Here is an 18,920-nt window from a genome sequence, read left to right on the forward strand (position 1 = left end):
CGGGGAAGATACAGCGTCCTGTTGGAATCTCCAGGGCTTTCACATGAATTGTTTGCATTTCCAGGACTACAATAGACCTATTAAAAGGTTTATTATTGGCTTTGGCACATGAATTTGTTGATTTATCTCGGATCCACCGAACAAAACTGTGCGAGAAGTGCAGAATTTCATCACCTGCGGTCAAGCAATGGAACTGTTTGGCATTATTGAGCCTATTTTGTTTTTTTGTTTGATAAGACATGAGGCTATGCCATGTTTAGAATTGAAAAGACCTTTATTTAAAGCTCATTTTGATGTATTGGTTGTGTGATTCGAGCTAAGATTCATTCGTCTACATCATTTTGAGTGGTGCTGCGTCGTGAAATTCTTCCAAATCTTTGCTCCATATCTTTTCGAACATTGTTTTTCTATGTTGCCCTTTTTTGTGGTCAACTTTCGGGGTGTCTGGCAACTCTACCAGTATCCCAGTAACGAATTATGGACCGAGATCCGAATGATTAATTCACATTTAAATGCTGGAAGGCTCTCAACGATGGCCACGTGTGGTTTTGCTACCAAATAAAATTTAAAATAAAAATAGACACCCTTGCATTCCATCACGAATAACTTTTTTTCTAACAACTTCCCACTAAAATGCTTTTATATGCTTATAAACAATAGAGTGAACTATCACTGGATTAAATCTGCCAGCTGTCGGGCGAGTGGTTTAGAAATGGCAGCAGTTTGAACTTTGTTGCAGTTTTTTTCTGTTTGACTCATCCTGTACGGTGATCCTTTCTATTTTCTAGCGACGTCCACACCATGAGATTAACGGTGCCTATCAATTGGCGAAACCAGAACCAGAACTGAAGTGTTTGTCTGTTATGAAAAGTGAATGTTCCTCCCTGTTCAATCCTTAAAATTCCAGGAAATTGATGCAGGAATGAGCAGTGCGTTCCCGGTGTCAATCGAGAGACACACCCCGAGTCACCCGGCCCAGATTAATTTGATTAATTGATTACGGCTTCAATTGAGTGCCGAGCATCTTCTTCCGTGACCTCGCGCCTCGTGGCCAGACCGCACAATTAACAATGCAACTGTGCAGGAGAGGGCATCTGCAGTGCATCGCTGCAAAGCGAATATAGAGTGACCATTCTTTTGGAGGGAAAATTAAGCAACCGCTCTGGCGGCAGATGATGATGGTGCGCCCGTTGGGCCCGAGAAGGCCTGTGGCCCTGGAAGAGCGCACTCCGATGCGAGCTGGCGCCCAAGGCGACGTCCTCAGTCCGCTTTCGCCTGTGCTCGTCTCAGCCCGCCCGCGCCACGCTGGCCTGGTGATGGTGGCCTTCAATTATTTCGCCCCAGAAAATTGGCGCCGCTCGATCGTTTCGTTTTCGATTAATTCGTCGTTTTTTCGCTCACCGTTTTGTTTTGTTTTTTTTTTTTTTTTTTGAGACGGTGGGGGCCACGTCCGACGTCGTGCGCATTAATTTTGGTTCAGTGGTGCGCCAGCGAGCGAGGTCCAGTGTCAGGTGCCCTTACTGTCCGGAGATTGGATCTGGTGGTGGTGTAAAAGCAAGTGGAGGATTTTGGAGGATTTTGGAGCCCCCGTTTTGTTTTTTTTTTTTTGAAGAGCAGCCTCTCACTTTCTCCCCGTGGGGAGCAGCAGCAGCACCGCTTCCCGCTTCCAAGAAGAGGGGCTGTCTCTTGTTCTGGGTCAGCGACAGCGACGTTACATCACTGGCATCAGTGTTGGCGCACGCAGACCCTCGCACTGCGCAAAACTCTGTGCACTGCGCTGTGCGCGGCTGAGGTGAGGTATTACTGTCACCTGGCCCTGTCACTCCTGTCACCGTGGTTCCCGGGAATGTAATCTGTTGTGTGTCTACCAGGACGCTCACTAGACCTGCCCTGGCCTGCCCTACTTAAAAATGCACGATCCATCTCCATTCTCCTTTCTCTCGACTGACCCGGAAAGAGATCTGTCATCTGTCCGACAGATATTCCACCCTAGCGAACGAGGTCGCAGGAGAGGTCGCACACGACCGGCTCTAGCGAGCGCCAGCGAGACTTTCGCGACGTCGCAACGTGCTCATCATACTTTCTAGCAGCAGCAAGGCGCTTCGCACGGTCCCAATTCCATCCATTGCGAGGTACCCACCCCCACCCGGTTGGAAAAGAACAAAAAGTGCGTGAAGAGTGAGCGATTGTCAGAGAATGAGGGATTGAGAGTGTACTGAGAGTGTAGAAACTGCGACAGCAACTAAACAAAAAAAAGGGTTGAGAAGATTAAAAAACACAAACGGAAACTGTATCGAAGAAAGCAATCAAGCAACAGTGCACTAGCCGCGTCTTGTGCTTCGGGAGAGGCTGTTTGAGGGATATGAAACTCAGTTGCTTGCTAGTTTTTTAATAAATCTGGCCCCCAAAAACTAAATAAATCACCCACCGGTTTCGTGTTGACAAGTTCGAACAACGGCTTCTGGAAGTTCTTTCTTCGCAGCGCAGATGTTCGGATGTTCCATCGTCCGACTCGTCGGGTGCGCTGCGTACCAACATTGTTATGCTAATGCTGCCTAGTGGCCAAGCAAAGCTGCGCAAATACGTTACGTAGTAACCGAGTGTTGTTTGTGCGCGCACCGGTTTCGCCCAATTCAATTCCCATTTTCCGGCGAGAAAGCCTCTTCAGTAGCAGCAGCAGCAGCAGCAGCAGCAGCTGCTGCTGCTGCTCTCCCTCCCTGGCCACGGCCACGGCGAGCTTCCGCTGGGAGGTATGCTCCGAACCAAAAAAAAAAAACAGAAAAAAACCACACACACTCAGACACAGAGACCACGGTAATGTGGCATGGGTGCCTAGAGGTTTCACCTGGACCACGAGAGAAACCACGAGAGGATTTGTGGTACGGGTTCGCGGTCGTGGCGTGGCGTGAAATGTGGCATGCTCTTTGCGGTGCTCTTTGCGATCTTTAAGGGGCTTTGGTATTTAATTTTGTTTTCTGTGACACATGCTTTTAACATTTTGCCCCTGAATGCTGATCCTTTCAAGAACATTGTGTTAAATTTTCACCCAAAATTTCCCCCAAATTGCCTTAAATATTCTTCAAAAGTGGTAGTTTAATGTGCCATTCACTTGAAAGAATAAAGTCGAATATCTGCGCCACAAAAACTCGTCAAAAATGATCCATTTCTGGGCCAGAAATGACCGAAGCCGCCCCCGCTTCATCTACAGTAAGGTCCCGGTCCTGATCCGTCCGAGCGCGGATTTACACACAACTTTACCTGATTACGATGACCCTGACTCTCTACCAATGGGGGCGTTTGTTTTGAAATGTTTTAAAACATTTATCATTGCGATGCCGATTGCGCTACGGATTGATAGCACTGTTACCTACCGACAAAAAACAGAAACACACCAATAAAACGTCAGTTCTGTGTTACCGCGCGACCGCTCGCGCTTCAAGTGCGGCGCGTAACCGACGACCCTCTCGAAAACAAAATTGACAATTCCAAGGCCGCCCGCGCCTCAGTAGAGCAGTAGTTTCTCAAGTGTTGCCTTTCGGTTCGGTGCCATACAGACCGCCGCTGACCTTGCCGTTGAGCCGTTGCGACTTTGCGACCGTTCTGGCGGTGTGTGTGCTGTTGGTCTGCTGTGGCAATCACGCTTTTATGGATGGCGCCCGGTCACGTCACTCGCGTCATAGCGCACAACCCCGGTCGCATCGGTTGCACTCGCGTCGATTGCGCTGGCACGGCGGGTTATCGTAATCTCTCATCGGTAACCAACATTGCTGCTCCACGCACAGCTGTGGCGCAACTGATAGCCGAACCGAACCGACCAGCGAAAGGGTGGGGGGGGGGGGGGGGGAAGAGAGCAAGAGCTAGGGCAATCCGCAAGTTACGCAAGTGGCGTGCGCGCGCTCGCCGGGCGCACAAATAGCTTTATTTCCCGTCCTGTTTTCGGTTGATCACCCCCCCCCCCCACCCGCCGTTATTGCACTCTGCAATTGTCGCAATTCCAACATCCTTCCCAAAAACCGTGCTCGCCGAGTGGAAGGAGAACTGTGGTCCTTTGGAGGAGCTGTGCGTTGTTTTTTTTTTTTTTTGTTTTGTTTTTGTTTGTCAACCGATTCTGCTGCATCCGGCACTGGTGGTTCCCACGGCCGCGCCCCCCCCCCCCCCCCCCCCGGTGGGACGGTGACAATTGACCCACACGCTCCTGTCGCTCAACGATTGCATAAAATGGTCGGAATTGGAAAATTGCCCGCTGCCAGGTGGTGGTGGTGGGTTTGTGTTACGCGCGATGTTGTTGCAGCTCCAGCAGCCAACAAACCAGGTTGGTTTGGGGTCGGTCCATCCATCAAACACAGAACAATTGGTGACCGGTGACTAGGTGTTCGAGGGAGAGAGCGTTCTCCAGCAATTTGCTCCAGCAATCGATTCAATCCAACTCTGGTGGATAGTCCAGCACGGGAATGTTCCCCGATAAACACCCGGGGGGCACTTCCTCGCCTACTTTTCGATACCACGGATACCATATGGTGGCCTCCTTTTGTGCTTTTTTTTTTTCCTTCAGAGTGCAGCCTCTTAACCAAAAAACAGAAAAAAACAACAACGAAAAAAGGCTTCGATTGAATCAGCAACCGCAAGCATCTCCGCACGGGCCGGGCGCACGCTCACCGCGATCGCCAAACGTTGTTGAGCTTTGTTTTGATTCCCTCCCCCCCCCCCCCGCGCAGCCTCTGCGAGCGCTCTCTGCTTCCATGGGCAGCAGCAGCAGCAGTAGATAGTGTCTGTTGTGTTTTCCGGAGTGGCCCTGGCTTCGCTTTTGAGTGAAGAAAAAGACCACAACGGGCTGTTCTCAAGAGGGGGTATTCGGTGGATTAGCGTGGTGCTCTTGCTTTAGAAAGAAATACAGAGAGAGAAAGAAAGAGAGAGAGAGAGAGAGAGAGAGAGAGAGAGAAAGACATGAGAATAACATAAACTGAAGGAAAAAAGGGAATCACAAACGCGTGAGGCGCAAACAGTGCCCGGTACAAATAAAAATCCACTCACGACATCCATCCATTTACATTGCTCCGATGTGTATATTTTTATCTTGCAGAATGAAGCCTGAAGCCTTATTTCGTCATACGGTTTTTTTTTTTAATTTGCATGCAGCATAAATCACTAAATTCTTCTAAAAAAAATCTTAGAAGTTCTGCTGTAAATATTGAGTGTAACCCACAAGCAGTTATTTATTATGCAGCACTTAATGCTGTATGGTGCAGTTTGGGTTCACATTACCCATGAAAAATGATAGTAAGCATTCCAAGTAAGCATTAGCAGATGTCTCATTACAATAACTTTTCTTTAAGTAAAGTTAATTGAAACCATGAAGGGGATTTGTTTTTTTGTGTCACACACTAAACTGGAGATTCTAGCATGAAATTCAATTTACTGATTTATGCTGCATGGAAATTCATAAAATCATATGCCAAAATAAACTACAGGCTTTCTTCTACAAGATACAAAATATACACATAATTGTTATGTGCGGAAACATAACCATTTCGAAGGAATATCGAATCATCATCAGCCGATAGTGGATTTTTATTTCTGCCGGGCACTGTATGGCGCCATACAGCAAACCATGAAAGTAAGTGCTACAGAACGGAACACCCGAAGAAAGAGGCCGAAACACCGAGAACCCGAGTTGGACGCGTTCTCAAAAAGCGATCGAGCGCACGGTGCGACCGCGACCACGGCAACGATGACAAGGACGACGAGTCCGACGGTGAAACATCAAATGAAAGTACACGGCGCGCCGTTCAACCACACAGACACACCCATGCACCCGACCAACACACAACAGCGTGCAGACGACGGGGGAAAGTGGGGGGAAAAAATATGAGGAAAAAAAATGGGAAAAAGAACGCCAAGCTGCTGCAGTGAAAGGGGAATGAGGTGCGGGCGGGGGCCGGCATACCATCATAACAGACTGACGGTGCATACAAGATGCGCGCTGGTACCGGGCACATTCTTCACGCCACAACAGCGAGCGTACGTAGAGAAAGAAGGAAAATGGGGTTCATGAGATGATTTAGAATCATCACCTCTGCATCGGGCGGGCGCGGGCGCGGGCTGTTTTATTTTTTTTTTTTAATATTTTTATCAACTAGCCTGGTGGACGCGCCTGGTGGCTGGACCCTGGTGGGCCGGGGACCAACGCACTGCGCTGGTACGCGTAGTTTTCCTGTGTTCCGGGTCGTCTCTCTCCTTTTCTCTCTATTTATGCGCTTAGTGCGCGATGCTGGAGGCCTTTTGTGCGACAGTTTTTTTTTTTTGTCGTTTGATGGAGGAGAGGAATGTGTTGAATGGTGTGCTTCGCTTTCTTGCTCGCTTTCTGGTAGAAAGAAGAAGAACAAAAAAACAAAAGCAAACTTATAATCCTTGTAACCCGAGGAACGCGCATCCCGTCCACTTGTGTGTGCCTGTCTCTGGGTGTCCCGGATGCTGGATGATGAAAGCATCTGATAAGAAGAGCGACACACAGAGAGGAGAGGGAGAAGAAAAAAGAAAACAGGGAACCGCGGCCTATCATATGCCCAAGTTGTGCTCCTTCTTTTTTTTTTTTGTGGTGTGGCCTCGTGGGAACCAGGATATGCCATAATGCGCGTTCCCGCATCTTCATGTGTCTGTGGGACTAGGGCCAGCATCTCACATTACACACCAGCCGGTAAAGCGCATGGCATGCGTTATGCGGAATCTAGAATCTTCTCGGACGATGTACGGGATGACGGATGACGGAGTAGTTGCAAGTGTACTTGCACCTCGTACGAACGGAGGCTTCACGATTGCGGAGGCCTCTCTCTGTTGTCTCTGTGTGTATTTTACAGACGCGGTTTTTCTTCGATTCTGTCCAGATTTTACTCTACAGCCTGTAAATTCCACATTACACATCACAAAGGGCATGTGTTTTCTTTTATGCTAGAAGCACTATCTTTTCTCTTTTCAAATCACTTGGTTTGAGCTTGATAGGTTTGATAGTTTTTTTTTTTTTAATTCTTCAAAGGGAGGCTTCGGTATTTTCGGACCGAAGAAAGGCCCGTTTTTAATGATTGTTTGTGACGTAACCAATTAACTTTATTTTTTCAAATAAATAGCATATTAATCTACAACGTTTGAAGAATGTTTGGTGTTGTGTTGAGCAACATTCATTGAAAAACGAATCCGTAGGCAACAAATGTTGGTAGGCGTGTCGTCGCAAAGGTTACTTTTTACGATGCCTTTCGTAACCACGATTTTTGGCGATTTGTTTAAAACAAAAGTATCAACAATTGTCATAAAATCTCGACGGGACTATCTGGCAAAAAGTGTGAAGATTATGTGTTAAAAATTTCAAATCGATCGGCCCAGTAGTTTTTACGGTACGAAGGGGTTTTAAAAGGGTGGATTTTAGGGAAACGCTCTTCAAAACAGCGAGCTGCATGGAGCCTTGTATGAAACGCGGATTTTCAAAAATCTGTATCTTTGTCACTTTGTCCTCGATTGATCCAAAACTTTTACACAATACTCTTGAAAGGATCAGCATTAAGGGGAAAATGTTAAAAAGATGTGTCACCGAAACAAAATTAAATACCGAAACAATTACATGATCGACCATCTTTCACTTAAAGAATTAAAAAAAAAAGGATTATCAAACCTATCAACCTCAAAGCGAGTGATTTGGAAAGAGAAAAGTTAGAGCTTCTAGCAAAGCAAAGCAAAACTGTAGCCACTGTAGATGATTCCAAAAAGAGAAAGAGAGCGAGAGCCAGAATTAGAGAAAGAGAGATAGGGTTGGGACCCTGTGACTTCTGGAACTACCAAGCGCGATCGCGCTCCTCCGCGTCTACATCTGCGCCCAAGCTTCGTTTGTCCAGCATTCCATCAGATCCCATCGCTCTCTTCTCTCCACACCCTTTCTCTTACCGCTGACCCCAATGTGTCGTCGTCGTCGTCGTCGCCGTCGTCGTCCGCTAGACGATTCGATCCGGCCATCAAATTGTAGAGTATTGTGGTTCCAACCCGGCCGGATTGTTTGTTTGTGCGTGCGTGCGTGCGTGCCTGCCGAGTGTACGAGTTTGGCGTCATTCATTCAATTAATTCACCAAAAAAAAAAAATAAAAAAAAAACTAACACGCACACACGCTCCAGAAGTCATTAAACGCGCGCGCGGCCGAAGTTAATGAGGCCAGAGCGCGGCGGCACCAGAGTCCAGGCGAACATAAGCCCGTGGCCAGGCCCGATGGGAAGGGTGGGAGGGAACCGGGGACTTTAAACCAGAATTCCAGGGAAATTCCTTCCGTCGGAGGGTGATCTTGCTCGATTCGATCTCGTTTTAAGACTTGGTACGTGTGCCTGGGATAGTGCCGAGCCCGGAAGCGGCTTTGTTTGTATATACAACGTCTTCTGCTCGGCACGACAGCCTCCCCGCCCATTTATGCCCCCGTGAAAGCGAATGTCAAACAAGTGTTTCGTGTGCGTGCGTGCGTTCGTGTCCGTCCATCGATCCATCCGCATAACAACCCTTTCCGGGCGGGCGGGGGAGGGTGGCAACTGGCGCAACTGCTTCATGTGGCACAGCACATGATGATGCGCTCCTTGTTTACTTGGATGTACTTGAAGCAGCACACAATCGTGACGATTGTGCCTGGCCAGGGGGGGTGGAACGCTGTCTTTATGCTGGTGAGGAGGAGGAGGAGGAGAAGGAGGTGAATGTAGTCGCCACCGCCAATCGTAGCGGCGCCATTCGCCGTCTTCAAACGCACGTCATCCGCGGCATATTCTACTCGCTCAATGGGGTGGGGTGGGTGAGTGCACGCCTTTCACCCCCCCCCCCCCCCCCTCGCCCCATCGCGCGCGGTGCTGGACGTGTGTTTGCCATTAAAAATCGATACCGAGCAGACGGGGGAGGTTCGGCAAAACCCAGAACTAAACGGTGGCAAGTAGGGATGCCGAGGGGTGGATGAGTCAGAACCTTTAATTAGACCGCAGGCGGGTGAGCGCGCGCGCGTGGCCAACACTCTAACGACTTAACGGTGCAAAGCATCTCAATTCGCACGCACCTTGACACCCCGGACCGTGGCAGCATCCGGCAAAACGTGTCCACACTGACCAACCGGTCCGCCGTCGGTGATTGCGCGGGAATGTGAGCGCGCGTGATTATGCACTTTAAAGGGGGACGGTGGGGGGGATGATGCAACACCGATGAGATGCACATGCAAAAGGCAGACATGCTGCTGGCCCCCCCTCCGGTACAAAAAAAAACCTGTCCAACGTCCGCATGCCGGATTTACGGTGTCCCGGTAGCCCAGTTTGTCGCACCGGTCCGCCAGACAAGTTGCTGTTGCGTTACTTCTTACCCCCTGACACTAACCTCGTCATGTGCTAGGTCGTGTGCGTTGAAATTTGCCGATTTTTGTATCAAATTTACCAAATTTAATTGGTTATTTCTCATTAAATTTTTAACCCTCTCCCTATTAAACATATTGCCCATCGTTAGCCACTACTGTTTTACTACTATTTAGGGGCAATTTTCGATTTCCATGTCGAAAGAACTGCTCATCTTTTGAAGCATTTTAAGCAACTACCCCTTTCTTTTCAATACTTTCATAAAGAATGAGGTGCTGTGCTTCCGAGCCATTTTTTTAAACAACCAAACAAGAAGTGTTTTAGAAAGAACAATGTCTAGGGATTACAGCGGGAAAGGGTACCATTTTGTCTTCAACGTTTTGAAAAAACCATGTTGCCAAAAAAAAAAAGGTTTATTACGTCAGTTTTTTTTCCATTTTCACCGTTCTCTTGGGGCCAGAGCTTGCTTCAAATGGATCAATTATTGTTGGTAACGTTCTCTATCAACAATTTAAACAATTTTTGTTTTTGTATCGTAACATGTTCGCCATAAGCTTAAAGCAACACATGATCATTTTCAGCAGCCGTTTCCGTGAAATGAAAAAAAGGTTTTGTAAATCTCCCCGCAAAATGGACTTTTCCGGGACCAAACTTAACATTTTCCACTGGAGAAAACACGAAGTTGTAATCAATATTATGAGCAGTAACTTATAGCGTTTTAAAGGTATTTAGTTATACTTTAAAACGACATAACAAATGAGGATGTAAACCTCATTCCCCAAATAAAATGGCACCGTACCATTAGTAAAACCGCGGATTGCAACGCACAACGCTTAATATTTTTTCTCGTTTCTTCTCTCTCTCTCTCTCTCTTTGCCTCCCCGCTACTCCCACACCCAGACATTGGCACGCAAGAGAGGGCGCCTCGCCTCGAAAGGAGCGAAAAATCCAGCTGAAAATCATTTACCACCGACCATCGACACCTCGGCAGCAGCAGCAGCAGCAGCAGCAGCAGCAGCGTTGTGTGCGGTAAGTCCCCAGCCCCCGTCGACTATCATAATCTCGTTCTCTCTCAGCTATAAACTATAAAGAAAGGAGGGGGGGTGGAAGGATAACGGTTATTACGACGCGGACGCCCGCGCACCGGTTCTCCTCAGAGAGAAAGAGAGAGAGAGAGAGCACTCTTCACAACATATTCTCGGGGCATGCTGCTGCCCAACAGTCTCAGTGTGGCGGCAAAGGGCAGTGGAAAAAGGGGGGGGGGGGGGGGGTAAAAGTCCTTGAAGCACACACTGAAGTACCAACACGCGTTCATCTTTGTCTTCTTTCTTCTTCGCTGCTGCTACGTTTGTGTACTTCCGTTAGTCCGGAGGTCCAGTGGTGTGTTTTTCGATCGATCACACGCCCGGTGGTGTCTCGGTGTGTCCGATATCTCGCACCCCCCAAACCCCCCTCGAAATTGACGTCTTTTTGTTGTCTGCATGGTGGGGCTTATCTCCTTGACCTCCGCGAGCAGCTGCTGCTTCGCTGCGATTTCGCGAACCCTTTCACGCGCTCTGCCTCTTTCTCTCTCTCTCGTTCATTTTCTCCGTTGTTTTTTTTTTTTTTTTTTTTGGTGTCTTTCACATCTCGCAGAGGGCCTCTTGGGCCTCTACTGAACCCTTGTAGGTGGTAGCACGCCTCCTCCCCGCGAGCGAACCACACCAACTGGAACTGGTTTCTGGTTTGCGTCTCTCTCGCTCTCTCTCTCTCTTCCGCACTCACTCGCAGGGTGCACACAGAACAGGCCAGACCAGGCCAGACAGAAAACACGTTTTGCAGCGAGCAAAAAAAAAAAGGGCCATCACTTCCGTGGATATCACTCCTGATCCGCTCCGCACCCGCACAGGTCTGTGTCTGTGCCTGTCTGCCTGCCAATCGTGCCACAGTTCGTTGACCCCCTAGCAGCAAGTAGTAGCAGCAAGAGAAGAATCGGATCCGTTCCGATAGGAGCTTCCAGCTAATCCAGCGCAAGTGATCGAGCGATTACGAACTGAGCTGATCTGAAGCTGTCACTGAGGTCAAATCAAACGCATCTGGAGGTCTCTCTCTCTCTCTCTCTCTCTCTCTCTCTCTCTCTCTTTCAAAACTGCTCGAAGGCGCTTGCTTCCCTGACAGAGCTAGTAGCTTTCTACTTCCACGATGTTGCTGCTTTGGCTTGAGGTAGGTTCAGGTCGACAGCAGCTGCCTGGGCCCTGGCCTGGGGTCCGCACACCGGCAAACCGGTTCCCTGGAGTGTGGGGCCATCTGGGCGCCCTAGACGAGGCCCGTTTGGGGCTGCCGGTGCGCCGGTTTGCTTTTCTGATTCCATCAATTCAATTCAATCGCAGCTTCGTAAGCAACCTCTCGGACCTCGTTGCTCGTGGGCGATAAGAGATGCAAAGTCATGGCCGGCCTGACAAGTGGTGGAGATGAATCGATTCCTCCTGTTCCGCCGAGTCGCGGGCGCGCGCGCGCGCGCTCTTATCGTGGCGTCCCCCCTCCCCCAAAAAAAGGTGCACACGGTGCAACCCCTCTACGCACGCGAGCACGCGGATAGCGTGTACAGCGCGCGTGGCTGGTTGTGGCATTGTCGCATTGTCACGAAATGCGTGGCGCCGAAATGTGGGCGACGCGGAAGCTGCGCACCATCCTCCATTACGCACCATTTGTGGCTCCCGGGAGCCGGATTCGGGTGTTACCAGCGATCGGTGTTCTGCGGCCGGTCGCCACGGACAACATTTTTGGGGCAATTATCTGTGCCGCCGGTTGCGTCGTACGTCTGCTGATGCTGCTGCTGCGAACAAACAAAAACGCAATCTCGAAACGTGACCAGCGGTGGTGGTGGTCCCCCCACACCCCAAAAGCAGCATAGGGCTGCCTTGCATAAGCCTCCGATTGCGCAGCAGCAGCAGCAGCATGTGTACCAGCAGGGGCAGCATACGCACCATGCTGCATCTCTGCTGCTGCTGCTGCTGGATGTCTCATTGACGAGATCCGTCGGGCGTGACGTCACCCTCCGTCGGGGGGGCTCTTACTGCTTGCCCATATTAATAATATATTGGCGAACACTGTAGCGTAACACTAGCAGAAACATTGCTAGCGATATAGAGTGGTCACCGTTTCCGCATTACGCATATCGTATGCATTTAAATAAAAACGAGAACAAATTTGAGTGGCGATAAAAAAATAAACTATGACAGATAGTTGTGTTCTGTAAATGACTCGTGGAAAAGGGAGTTTAACAGTTTATTTGCATATAAATTTGACGCCATTCCGAGCAGGATTCTGGAAGTTAGACGCTATTTTCGACAGTGACAGTCGCAAACATGTTTTGTGCACATATTTTTACTAACTCTTCCAGTGCCTTTTCAATCAATTCCTCCTCCTCCTTTGCAATAAAATTGTTACAATACATCGTACGTTTAAAGTTAGCCCTAGAAATTCTCGATGAACAGTAGCTGGGAGACGGAGAGAGAGGGTTCGCAATCAGTTCGGTAGCACATTGATCACTCAGCCTGCTCCTTTTCGTCTAAACGATCGCCTCGTGTCCGTTGGTTTTCAACCTCAAGATCAATGTTTAACTGTGGAATTCATTCATTGTGACCTTGTGGTTCTATAAAACAACGAGAGTCATAATTCTCACGGTCAATAAATACCATTGCCAAAACAAAAAAGCCGCTAACTCCTCTTTAATGTAAAACAAAAGCGCAAATAGCGAATGGCTACACCAAAGCAGACAAGAAAGCAGTCACAGTGCTGCGCCGCACTTGCCCCCCTCCAAGTTTCAATTCCCGGAATTCCCGGCGAGAGGCGCCAGGCGCCGATGGCTGAGCGATCGATGGCGTCTCGCTGTACTGTAATGGTCTCGATCGACGTTTAATTGTTTGGGGAATTCCCTCATTATGTGACCATGGCTCTACTAGACGGGAGCCCAGCAGCGCAGGTAGACCGCCGCGAAAACGTAAACAAAGTCGTAAGCTAAAACAAAACAATCAACGACTACGCTGCGAATAGCGTACCAAAGCAGAAGAACGGTCACTACTGCTGCGCTGCACTTTCCCCCCCCCAGAAATTCCCGGAATCGATCTAGGTCGGAGTCGACTCGGGGGGCTCGTAATCGACTCCGATTTTTTGCAGGCGGTTGTGGTGCGATTCCGAGCGCCCATTATTAGAGCCATGTATGAAGCGGGGATTTAAACAAACTCTATATCTTTATCAGTTTTGCTTCGATTAATCCAAAAAAAAATACACAATGTTCTTGAAAGGATCAGCATTCAGGGGAAAAATGTTAAAAGCATGTGTCACAAAACAAAATTAATTGATTAATCGGCAAATTTTGTCTTCTTTTTGTTTTAATGCATACGTTACTGGCGGTTCTGCATTCGGATTTAAACCGGGAAAACTGTTACATCGGCTTACTGGTCCGCTGTTTCCTAACGTATGTGCGATAAAAAAAGGGAGAAATAAAAAGTTGAAATCGTTATCAAGCATTTGCTAACACCCACCAACACTTTAGATGATGAAAAGGATTAGAGCAGGTGCTTCAATTCAACAACTTTATAAAGAAAAACGATCAAGTCTGTATTTGGTTTCGCCCAATTGATTGATAGGCGCCTATATTCTCATAATGTGGATGCTAGAAAATAAAACTGGCCGCACCGTATATTGGCTTAGAGTCTTATAATCAAGGACAAGGGATTAGCGGACCCTCTCCACCTACTCCACGTTGTCACATCACAAGCCGTACCCTTGGATGGTGTAGTGTCGCCACCGATTGCAACTTCACGGCGAACACATGCGAACGGAGCGGGAGTGAGCGTAGGGCTTCCTCGTGTTTGTTTGGGAAATCGCCACACCACCGGACAAGGTCGGGGTCGGGCCGCAGTGATTGGTTTGTTTTTTGTTTTTTTTGTGGGGGGGGGGGGACACTAGAAGATTTTCAGTGACCCTTCTCCTAGTATCGACCCCAGGAAACGGGGTGGCCCAGTTAGAATAAAATAGAAAAGCCTCCGAGCTAAAGAGTGGGAAGCGAGAGAGGGTACCAGCAGGCGATACGAGATCGAGGCAACAAGTGGTGAACCACAGTGGGCCGCACTAGTCCGGAAGTTCGCTGACAATAGAAAAAGCGCATGCGGTAAGGTATGCGGGCGTCGCACACAATGGCGCCCGACCGAAATCTGTGTCAACATCTGCGGTGTACGATGTGACCTCGATGTATTGTGTCTGTGGGTGGGTGGGTGGGTGGAAACCGTAGTGTGGAGTCGCGAATAATCCCGTGACCCAAGGCCCCCCCCCCCCCCCCGCCCGTCCGCGAAAACACCCGCAGCATTCCTCCGGGGGGCGGCCAGCAAACAATCAATCAATCAAAGCCCTTTTTTTGAGGGGGAGGGAGGGGGGCGGTTGGCGACGAAGCGACGTCACAGGATTTGGCGGCCGATTGCTTTGACAGCTGTAGCGCGTGGTCGTCGTCGTCGTCGTCGAAATCGGACACTCGCCGTGGCGCGGGGGTGGAAAAGTGAAAAGCCCCTCCTCACACACATACCCGACGTCGTCACTGTTCGGTGTTCTGTTCTGTGCCACCTAATGTCTGTATTGTGGCCAGTTGCAGTTATTTTTTTGTTTTTTGTTGCCCTCGTCGTCGTCGTCGTCGTCGTCGTCGATGCTGGCATGTTGCTGCTGCTGTTTGTTTGACACCGTAATGACACCGCGAAACATGAGCCCACCACCTTCTTTCCGACGGCCTCCCCCAGTTCAGGGGCTTACCACAGGTGAGCTCTCTCTGCTGAGGTCTGATGACCGAACGCGGAACGACAACAACGACGACGACGACGACGACGGCTGCTGCTGCTGCTGGCGGTTTGCTGGTTACAAAACATCACTACGGCATCATTACCCCCTCGCTCTCTCTTTCTCTCTCTCTCTCTCACACACAAACACATACACTCTTTCGTTTCACTCTCGTTCAGGCGTTCACGAGCACGTGTTGCTTCGAGCCAGTCGTTCGATCGCCACCAGTCACTACTCCATTTGGTCCATTTCCTACATCCTGTATGTGTTCCTACATCCAATAAATGTGTGATGTGCACCCTCCCCGTTGCTGACCCGCGGAATCTGGACCCCCTGGCTCTCCTCTGAGGCGCCATGTTTCAGTTTATTTTCATGTAGCGCATTTGCCTGTAACTTATGGGACTTACGGTGTCGCGTAGGTCGCATCACTATCGGTACAGAAGGAATGGTACTTTGGGGGTTAAATAGGGGCCCTCTTCCAACAGTTCGTCTGTCAAAAACGACTGGCCATGAACTGTTTGAAGTTTGAATGAAATATCAATGGAAACTGCGATGAAAATGAAAAAGAAAATGGGTACCAACAAAACAACAACTCAGCTCAGCTGGCGACTACAGCTGGGAACACTTTCAGTTTGGCCGCATAAAACAGGACACAGCACAGGCCAGAAATAAGCTGGAAACACATGGAAAACACGGTGTCATTCTATTAGGTATTTTATCTAGCTATCCATAAAAAAAAAACTCGCGATTAAATTATTAGGCCACAGAGTAGTGTATTAATTTACGCACTTTTGGCTTTCTGCGACACCATCATTTGCTGCACAGTCGGTGGAAGCAGTTTCATTGGCCACCATTTGTACATTACAGCTAGATTTTTAATCATTTTACACTGTTTCTTAAGTTGTTTTTACTCTTGTCTCAGCCCAATATTATTGTATTGGACGATACTGTGGGCAATTTGCCTGTTTAAAGGATTGTTGGTATGAAATCAATGCTCAAATACGCATTTATGATCTCTATGCTGTAATGGCAGCTTGCCGGGTCGGGCCAGAACTTAACGGGACGTTTGTACGAACTTAATAGAAGGTGGAATGATCTTTTCCAGGCATTCTTCATTTTACAAATGGCCGTTCATGGACTCTCCCGTGATGAAATCTTTCGTTTTCAAACCACAACGGCAGAGAACGCTTGCCAAATGAGCAGTTAACGGGCAAGTTTTAGCAGCGAAAGAATTAAAAAAAAAAAAAGAAACAAATCACACAAAACTCCAACTTCAAGAGGAAGTCAAGTAGCAGCAGCAGCAGCAGCAGACGGCGGCGGCGGTGGTGGTGGTGGTGGTGCATGCGCAGCGTGATGATGGGCGCCTCTGGCGCCTCTGTCGGGGTTCCTGACAAATGAAATGCGCGCGCCCGTGGCTCATCATGTCATCGTGATGAGAGTGAGGGGGGGTTGAGTTGGTTTTTTTTATGTGTGTAAAATTTCTTTACCAACCCCAGGAGGAGGAGGAAGAGGAGGCCGTTGCACTCTTGCAGACGCAAGCGCGGTGCAATCCAGAGAGCGAAGGGTGGTCTCGGCTCGGCTGCGCTGACACTGGCGTCACCCTTTTTCTCGTGGCGTAGACGGACATTTGCATTCGCAGATAGAGGGGAAACGGCCTAGCGGTGATGTGGACAGTTGTTTAACTGGCCACCGACGTCGTCTCGCCTTTGTAATACCGCGGGAAGGGGGGGGGGGGGGGGGGGGGAACTCCCGTATTGTTTGCCTAAAACACTTCTAGCGGGTGCCCCTTTAGGATTTTTTTGGGCTATGGGAGATACACATTAATTTACCTGTTATCCGATAGCTCAACAACTAAATCGTCCTCCAATCGCTGCAACAGAAAAACTGCAAAACCAACCCCCTAGCCTCTCTGTCACCGAAGGGCCGAGATTCGAGGTGTAAAGCTTGGAACACTTAATATTTGGCCGCACACTTCTACTCACTGTAGCGCTCCTGGTGGTCGCTTTGCTACGCTGTTGGTGTCTTTTTAAAGGTCTAAGTCTTTTCTTTTTAAAAATTGATAAAAAAATCGTCAACATCGAACCACACCTTCAAAAGTTATCGCGCAATAAAACACGAAATGAAATTTTCCGTAAAATTACACATTTGGCAAGCGATCTCTGCAGTTGTCGTTGGAAAACAACGGGTGGTTTTATGGCGGGAACGGCCGTTTGTACAAAAAGAGAATGGATGCCTGGAAAAGATCGGTTTTATCTTTTATTAAGTCTCATAAAGGTCCAGTTAAATCCGATTTAGCAAGCTGCCATTCCAGAAACAGAGATCATAAATTGGTTTCGAAACAACATTGCATTGATTTCATACCAACAATCCTTCAATGCACTCATTATAAGAGGGCTATTATCTAGTAATGACTACAGAAACAATGTAAAATGATTAAAAATCCATTCGTAGTGTGCAAATGGTGTGAAAAAAAGGCCTGAATGAGACTTCTTCCACCGACTGTGCACAACATTATGTGTAGCATAAAACCGAAGGTGCGTAAATTCATACGCAACACTGTATGGCACAATAATTTAATCGCTATTTTAACTGCACAGCTAGATAAAATACCTACAAGAAAAGGATACCTTGACCATGTAGTCTAGCTTATTTCTAGCCTGAGATGTGACCTGTTTTATGCGGCACAAATATTAACTGTCCCATGCCTTAATTGAATCGTGGCGCCCGGTGCTCCCGGTCCAACGTATCTGTCCCGTAATATCGACCGCTGGTGCATCGCGGCTAATCCAAGGCCAACCATGTAGGGCTTTTCCTCGGCGACTCGGCGCTTATCCGTTCCGGGCCGCCCTTAAATGGTCCGGGCGGCTAAATATAGCCATAGTTCCGCTTCGCAGTCCCAAAGTGGCTGGAGTTCTGTAGTATTTATAGGTTCGCGAATTGTGACGGAGATAGAGAGCGAGTGAGAGAAGGCCGATGGATGCGGCCTAATTTGTGTGTTCCAGCGGGGAGCGCTATATTTAGCCGCGAATAGAGCCGGTTTGATCGATCGGCAGCTGATATAGCGCACCGAGCACGTCCACAGCAGCAGCAGCAGCACCCGTCAACACGTGTTCCAGGGGGCATCATACGGCATACGCATATTTAAATAATGCCTTGCGCCGCCCGCCGACAACTTTCTCTTGCTCTTCGTTGTTTTTTTTTTTGTGTCTGGCCACAGGCATCCAGGAAAAAGGGACCAGTTGACCCTCACATGCTGCCACACACCGGTGGCGGCGAATCGCGGTTAATCAATTGGTGTGGCGCACGCCCGGATCCGGAGCATGATCGTCGTTCCAGCGTGTGTGTTCCGTTGGCCACATTCAAATAACGCCTTGACAGGAGGCAGAGAGAGAGAGAGAGAGAGAGAGAGAGAGAGAGAGCGAGAGAGCGAGAGAGAGAGAGAGAGAGAGAGAGAGAGCGAGAGAGAGGGGCATTAGAAAGTAACAATCGTTTTCGGATTCGGAGTGTCCGCCGGCCGGCACTACTCCTTCCGCTGCTGCTGACCATCGTGACCACCACCCTGGAGCTGGAGTGGAGTGCTACAAACGCGTGCGCACGGTCTCTGGGATACGTAACACGCGGCAGCTTCGATTTGTTTGCTTGGAGCGCACGGTGGCGAGCACTCGTCGCTTTCAATTCGCACGCCGCATGAGAAGGAGTAGAAGGCCAGCCCATCAGTCCTCTGACCTCGTTCCCAGGCCACCTAGGCGTGCATCCGATGC

At 48.9% G+C, this 18,920-nt stretch overlaps 1 protein-coding gene across 4 annotated transcripts in view; it reads left to right on the forward strand.

The window, feature by feature from the left end:
• The window catches only part of LOC126572148 (probable basic-leucine zipper transcription factor Q), a 28,352-nt gene that overhangs the window by 6,117 nt on the left and 3,315 nt on the right, over positions 1–18,920 (forward strand). For all 4 annotated transcript variants that reach the window (XM_050231234.1, XM_050231225.1, XM_050231250.1 and 1 more), the window contains exon 3: positions 10,252–10,380. The gene's annotated coding sequence lies outside the window, so the exon portion shown is untranslated. The remainder of the gene's footprint in view (positions 1–10,251; positions 10,381–18,920) is intronic.

This window comes from Anopheles aquasalis, chromosome X (genome assembly GCF_943734665.1).
Source record: "Anopheles aquasalis chromosome X, idAnoAquaMG_Q_19, whole genome shotgun sequence".
NCBI lineage: Eukaryota > Metazoa > Arthropoda > Insecta > Diptera > Culicidae > Anopheles > Anopheles aquasalis.